The 7,791-nt window shown below is 41.5% G+C and overlaps 1 long non-coding RNA gene across 3 annotated transcripts; it reads left to right on the top strand.

Annotated features, from left to right (window-relative positions):
- The first annotated feature begins 3,198 nt into the window (after nucleotides 1–3,198).
- LOC120968263 (uncharacterized) lies at nucleotides 3,199–6,539 on the top strand. 3 transcript variants are annotated; one of them, XR_005762578.2, is made up of 4 exons: nucleotides 3,199–3,513; nucleotides 3,616–4,928; nucleotides 5,969–6,207; nucleotides 6,303–6,539. It is a non-coding gene; the product is annotated as an uncharacterized lncRNA (long non-coding RNA). The 3 variants fall into 3 exon arrangements; XR_005762574.2 differs by having other exon boundaries at nucleotides 5,831–6,207; XR_005762573.2 differs by having other exon boundaries at nucleotides 3,616–6,207.
- The last annotated feature ends 1,252 nt before the right edge of the window (nucleotides 6,540–7,791 follow it).

The following is a 7,791-nucleotide window of genomic DNA, read 5'->3' as shown; positions in this document are numbered from 1 at the left end:
TAAATTTGTTCTTCCATTATTTTACTTTTTTCTTGAATGCAAATTTTGTTCATCAAGTTCAAAAAATGTTCATCTATTTTTGAATTTCTTTATTAAATACAAAAAATGTTAATAATTATAAAAATGCACATTAAAAGATAATTACAATATAAAAATGTTCGTCCTTATAAAATCACAAATATTTTTGAAATAAAGAACTGTTTTTGAAAATTCACCATTCACATTTTTTTGATATTTTAGAACCGTTTTGTAATCCTGAATTATTTTAACATAGAATGAAAAACAGAAAAATATAAAAAAGGAAAGGTAAACATGAACGAAAAAAGGGAGCCTCCCTCCCCACGCATGGCCCGGCCAAACAGGGTGCAAACCTGCAAGGGGGGGGGGGGGTGGGCTTGGTGTGCGCGCTTCCGTGAGTTCGGGCGCCCAGCTCGCCAAATAGGGGCACCCGTCAACCAATAGCCACCAATTGCGCACCCCGGTGCCCTCGTGCACTTCAGGCCGTCCCATGGGTTGGGCGCTCCTGTAGTTGTTTTTCATTCTTCCTTCTTTCATTTTTTTCTTTTATGTTTCTTTTATTTTTTAGTTTGAGAATTGTTCATGAATCTCAAATTTGAAAAAATGACCAGGGTTTCAAAAAAGTTCCTGATTACAAAAATAGTTCGTGAATTTGAAAAATGTCAATCAATTCATAAAATGTTCACATATTTGAAAAATGTTCGGGATTTCATAAAATACTCCTGAATTGGAAAAATGTTCAAGAATTAAAAATCACGTAATTGGAAATGTTTGCGAAATCTAAAAAGACTCACAATATTCAAAAATTGTTCTGAAGTTGAAAAAGATGTTCGCCTAATGAAAAAGAAAAAAAATGAAATAAAGGAAATAAAAACAAACATAGAAAAAGGAAAAGGAAAAGAAATGAAAAATGAAACAAAAACAAAAAAAGCAAAAGAAAAAAAAATAGGGAACGTGCGCTATTTTGGCCGGGCCAAATACGGGTAGTGACCAAGGGGGGTTGTATGTTTGGTCGACAACTGTCGATCGTCGCTTTAAATAGGAACCACAGGTAGGACCAAACGGTCTGGTCCAGAGGGAGCCACATGCGGGCCAAAAGCCCGTTCGCTTTGTCCAGCCTAAGTCACGCCCATGGCTCGAGAATGCCACCCTTATTGTCGCGAGTCGCACTCCGCCCCTTCAATCTTCCACTGCCTTTATACTTATTAAACTTTGTGGATATTACTTTGATACGTATATTACCCAATAAAATTACCCTTCGGCTCGTGCGTCTTGCACCGAGGCCTATATGAGATTTCACGCTCCCCGTCTATGCCGCCGTAGATTGGCTTCGTCCTATGTGACCTTAGAGCTATGGACGCGAGGTGGATCTAAGCGCTTGCCGACAGGAGGACTTGCTCTATTTTCTAGATATTTTTTGTGTATGTTTAGGGTTTGTGCCCTTCTGAGGAAGACGAGACGGCGACAACTCCCTGAAGTTGGAATAAGGTTATACCTGCCTAGCCATGTTCTGGCGGTGCGTCCAGCATCATCAGAGGGCGTGTGGAGGTGTGTCTCCGACGGATCTCGTGGGATTCAGTCAGCGTTTGTTTTTTATGAATTCACTTGAATCGGTCTTCGTTCGTCTATATTCGTATGTCTTCATATTACATCTTTCCGTTCTATGTTCCTCTTTATGGGTTGTTGTTATTGTTCTGGTGCGCTAGTCCTATTGGATCTTAACCCGACGACTTCCTAACTATCTACTATAACAAGTGGGTGTGTCCGGGCGCACCTGCGCGTAGGGGCGGAGCCAGGATTTTGACATAGGGGGGGCCAAGCTAAGTCGATTTTTTTCCTACAGCGGAAAAATAACTATGATAATTCTATTAGTAATGTGTCACTTTTGCCATAAAAACAAGATTACATTCGTCTGAGTACATATTTACCTATACCCACAGCCAATAAGATGACTTTTTCTAAACAATTTCATAGGAAAAGAACCTAGCTACTAATTTCCTTCCAACATATCGATTATCATGCAATACTGAAGCAAGTCATCTTTCATTTGGCGGCGCGTGAAAAATAAATTAATCTATAGAGTGTTTGAACCAAAAGAACTAAAACAAATTAATCTATAGAGTGTTTGAACCAAATGAACTAAATTCTGATGTAAAATTTTTGACACGAACAAAAACTAAAATACCCTTGAGATTTAGAATCACAACAATAGAATCAAGAGAGCTTAGTACAATAATTGATAGTGCTACCGCTAACTTTGACTATTCATTAGCCGGACTAGATAACTGAAGAGCGCAGTCTGAGGATAGCCCTTAGGGGGTGTTTGGTTCAGGGACTTTTTAGTCCCAGAGACTAGAAAAAGTCCCTAGGAACCAAATGGGAGGGACTTTTTCTACAGGGACTAGAAAAAGACTCTACTGGAGAGTCTTTTTTGATTAGTCCCTGGGACTAGAAAAAGTCCTAGGACTTCTGAACCAAACACCCCCTTAGCCCATTGCTGAGGCGTCCTCGTAGCCCATTGCTCAGGAGTCGCCGTATGATTTCTAATCGAAAACAGGGGAGGAGCCGAGGCGGCGGCCGGGACGCAATGCCAATTGGACGTAATAACTACGGGAGACCCTAATTAAGCACCTTGGAGACTCGGTGGAGGTGGCCATGTGGCCACTCGTGGGCTATCTAATGGGCATTTTCTTTATTCTGATTCTATTTACGCTCGAGATAGGGGGGGGGGGGGCAAGTACGTAAAATTGCACAAGTTATCCATCTTCGATCATTAGGGGGGGGGCAGGCCCCTGCTCGCCCCCGTCTCCGCCACTGCCTGGGCGCCCCATATCCGCCCCATATTTGGGCTGGATATGAGGGGCGCCGGAAAGCTTGGGCGTTTGTGAGTCGTTTGAGGTGCCCGGCTGGGTAAAAAAAGTGAGGCGGGTCGTTTGGTCATTTTAGACCGGTTTCAGGCGCCCGTAGATGCTCTTAATTGATGAAATCTCCATTTTCTTGGGATTTGTTTTTCGCTTTCCCAAGTTTGGGGCTCCTAAACTGTTTTTGCTTAACGAAATTTGGCGCGGCAAATTAGATTTTCTTTACCGCCTAAGACTTCCCACGTCTCTCAATTTTTTCCCTCCATCTAATTCAAGATATTTTCCCCACGCCGCCTTCTCCCAACCTCCAGATCCAATCTACACCGGCATCATGCCCCCCTCGCGCGCCGCCCATTCACCTTCACCGTGCGGCAGCAGCCCTTCCCCGAAGCGCTACCCTCCGCCAGTAGCTCCGCCCACCGTCGAATCCCTTTCTCGTCCATCGGCAACCTCGGTAGTTGGAGCACGCCGGCGTCGGTCGTCCTCACCGTCGCCATGTCGAGCTCCTCCCGGCGTTGTCCTCACCGTCACCTAGCTGCATCCATGTTGGTGTCATCCGCCACCCGAAGATCTACTGCGTGTTCCGTCGATGCACCGCCCAGCAAGCATCTTCAGTCTCCGGCACGTCAAGCAGGTGATCCCTTGAATCCCATATATCCTCTACAATTTTTACCATCAATCGATCAAAGTAACGGCGCGTGACCTGTTTGGCTGCTTGCTACCTCACCTTCCACAGGCACCGAACCATCACTGGCCCTCGTGCGTTCGTACGTGCAGCTCCAAGTCGTCCTGCGACCGTCCTCCTCTGTCTGCTAGTGCTACGCAGTACACACTCTTTTTATTTGTGCATTCATGTTCAGATCATCACAGTACATAATTGATTGATTTTTTATCTGTCAAACAGTGTTGGCCTGCTAATAACCAGTAACTAGTACTGAACTATGAACTTTTCATCTTGTAAAGTGGTAATGTTCAGTGCCAATGGGAGGGAAGTTGTTCGCTTCTGTTAACTTATTATTCGGTTGTATATTAGCTACTACTCCCTCCGTTCCTAAATACAAGTCTTTTTAGAGATTTCAATATAGACTACATACGGATGCATATAGACACATTTTAGAGTGTAGGTTCATTCATTTTTCTCCTTATGTGGTCCATATTAGAATCTCTAAAAAGACTTATGTGTAGGAACGGAGGGAGTAGTAATTATTGTGCACTGCTTGTTTTTTTTTATGTAGAAATGCAGATAAGAGACAATAAGTAAAATTCAATCTCCCCCAGGAATCAATTTCTCCTTTTATTAGAGTTGATTTCAGCGTCTCAGTGGATTTTTGGGTGACGACGCGTGTAATTTTGGGGGAGGAGCAGGGGTATGCATTATGAGTTACACATTCATCTTGCGATTATGGTGGGTTAGGATGTTCATTCTGTTTTTATTGGCAACAGCTTCAAACGCCTCTTCCCGAATTTTCTGGACCGCTATTTTAGGAGTATATAACCCCCACCCATTGGATGACCAACCCATGTCACCGCGTACACCACTGTGGCCGCCACTTGACGGCAGGTGGTGGACACCAATGCAACCACACTGGCGGCTTCCCTTGCCTAGCTACACGTTGCATCTCTGTTTCATCTTCGCTAGGTAATTTGTGTACTTCTGCTCTCTTTTCTCTCTGTATAAGCATGTGCTTATTAGTGATTAGCACTCACATCATAACTATTACTAGCTTAGAGGACAATTTTTATTCTCTAGACTGTTATTTCTTACATCTGTAATAATAAAACATGTGGAAGGGGGTTCTTTTCATTCTTCATTGTGATATCTCATTGCAGCAAGTTTTAATTCTACAAGTAGATGAATCTTTTTTCTTTCAAATTCAGATTTAATGGTGGGTGTATAGTACAGAAAATTGTATACCTAACTGGTCCTTAATCTAAGCAGAATGTTTATCAGGTATTGCGTGCAGGTTTGTGGGGATGACACATATTTGGAGGTACAGCTCCTGCTTGCATGCGCAAAAAGTTCACGATTTGCATCTCTAATATAACATGGTAAGTCTTTTTCATTCTTGATCTCCCCATTACGCTATATTCCATTTCATGAATGGAAGGAATTCCGGTTTGAATTCACATGATGTTCAAACACATAAATACCTGATGTGCTGAATTGCTAACATACCAAAAAAATGCTACAGCTTGATGACTATGTAGTAAAGTTCATTCAGACTTAGTTCTGGTGACATGGGTCTTGGGGAGTATATTGGGTTCCAATACAATTGAGCATGATTTATTGGCAGTATACTACAAAACTACATTATTCCCAGGTCAAGCATTACATTTTGGGCATAACTTTACGTGCAATGCAAGTCAGCAAAACAGATGAGATTTTTTTTCTTACTCCAGAACCACTTAATTTTTCTCTACTGATTTCCCCTTTGGATCTTTGTAGGAGATAATGGCACATCGATTTGATATTTTTAGCAGTACTATTTATATTTTATTTTCCAAGAAATACTCAAAAGTATTGGTGGTATGACAGTTGAGTACATTTGTTGATATTTTATTATGAGCACATGCTTTTTCCTATCTAATATTAGGACTACGCATCGTTGTGATCCATGTGATATGGGGCTTAATGATTTGAGAGTCGTTGTCCCCAAATTATTCTAAAATGGTTGGTGGGTTTTTATGTATCCATCAGCAGCTTTATTTTTTGTGAACATATTTGTCTAACAGTTGAGTACATTTACCAGCAATATAGAAATGAAAATTGCTAATGACCCATATGATTGCTTTCACTAGCGAGCTCAGGTGACAGTTCAAAGAGCAACTTCAATGTTCTCTAATATCTGATTGACCCACAGAGAATTTTTATTGATATTCTAGTAGTGCATACTAATGTATTTTCAATGCATATTTTATAGCTTAGGGTGTGAAATATTCATTTTGTGCAGCTTGCGATCATCAACTACTTAACTCTGGTGAAATTTATGGTGTTGTGGAACGATTGAAGTTAGTACAAAGTCGAGACACTTATATTGAGATGGAGGGATTATAAGTTTACTTACAGTTGAACTGAACCTCAAATGTAGAAAGCAGATGGTGGTCAAGAATCAAAAAATGCTCATGCTTGAAATAGCAATGTGACCAAGCAAGGTGGTACTGAATCAAGTGTATAACTTCCTGTGTCACTAAGCACATCAAGAAAATACATTTGTAGGCAGTATGTTTGGCGAAGTATCTTGGTTTTTTAGGTCAAAAAGCCAAAGCTGACCACTCCAACACAACCTAAGACATTGGTGCTCCAAGACAACCTCAAGACATTTCTACGGTACTTCTCTCATAGTTTTATCAAAGAACATTTCATCTTGTACTAATCCAAGAGCTTATGTTCTAAGCTTCTCTTTCTTAAAAAAATTCTTCCAGGCTAGCTGAGAGTTTAGAATTGGAACACATTGCAGGAGCAAGCAGCAACTACGCAAGAATTAGTCTTTAAATAAACATATATTATGTATAATGTATGGAAAGCTTAGTTCTACTTTGTAGTATATATATTCTCTTAATTATTTACATCTTTCATATGAATGTCTGATTTGATTCAGTTGTGAACTCCATACACAAACGTATGTATTTGTTCATAGATTTGTTGCAAATGATGCAAATTGTGAGAATGGATTGCTTGAGACTGCAATTGGTGATGTGGGTTGACGCCTTTTTATAGTGATATTTGATCAATTTGCACATGCATCCCTATCATATTAACGTAACTGAATTTGAAATGGGGAATACAAAAGTTAAATTAATAATAAAAAATGATTAAAGTAAAATATTCCATAGGCACAAAAAAACTTATTCATATTTAGAGACGAATATGTCGTCTCAACATAGCGTCTATAAGTAATGGGCCCACATGAGTAGAGGCGCAACACTGGCGTGTAATAGAACGTCTCTATTTTGTAGAGACGATTTTGAACGTCCCAATATAGCGTCTCATACCATCTAGACATGCTAACCAAGCGTGTCTATCTGTTTTGAGACGGTCCGTGAGGAGACGCTCCAAGGACGCTTTACTAAATCGTCTCTATTTTTACCTAGAGATGAAATAACACGTCTTTAGCTATGAAAATTAACGTCTCTACACACCGTTTTTCTTGTAGTGGCTGCACATCCTTTTCTTCCCCGACGGATCTGTGACCACCGGTGAGGAGGGAGAGAGAGTCCGTCTTTTTTAGATCTGGAGAGAGGGTGATAGTGCGAGAAGCAAGTGGGCAGCCCTTAGCAAGAAAGCTCTAAAGCTCCAGCCTATATATTTTTTTATACTACTAGTACTAGAGGTGGAGTAGTGGTAGAGTAGTTTATATTTTCTCTGCAAACATTACCAGTTAGTCGTGCTTCAAAACTGAACGGCACGCCATTAAAAAAATAAAGTCGATAAATAATGCGGCACTTCGGGCCAACGCGGCCAGATCACATTTTGCACGAGAAATTACATACCATGTTTCGTTGACATGTGATCCCGTTCCAACATGTCAGTGAGACGACGGCGAGTCCTTTTGTACAATTTCCGAAAGGACGTGTAGGCCGGGGCGCCTCTTCGTGTACCGTGGCAAACTGGCAACCGTCCACCGACTCTTCGCCTTTCCCTCTCGATTTGGAACTGATGTCGCACGCTCTTCCTCCCTCCTCCATTTGCCTTCACCCTTCCTTCTGCCATTGTCCGATCGTCTTCTCCAAGGAGGGAACAAGCCGGAAACGACCCCGTTATTCTTGCCCTGGTCTTAAAGATGACGTGGTGGAGGAACTCATTGATCGGTGCGACGTCATCACCTCGGCTAGCATGGCAGGTTCGTTCAAGCCCATTCTCAACTCAACTAATAACATCATTACAAGGAACCAAGGGTCCAGGAGCGGTTTG

This window comes from Aegilops tauschii, chromosome 7 (assembly GCF_002575655.3).
Source record: "Aegilops tauschii subsp. strangulata cultivar AL8/78 chromosome 7, Aet v6.0, whole genome shotgun sequence".
NCBI classification, from domain to species: domain Eukaryota; kingdom Viridiplantae; phylum Streptophyta; class Magnoliopsida; order Poales; family Poaceae; genus Aegilops; species Aegilops tauschii.
Note: the sequence above shows the minus strand (reverse complement) of the source record. Positions and strands in the feature narration are given on the sequence as shown.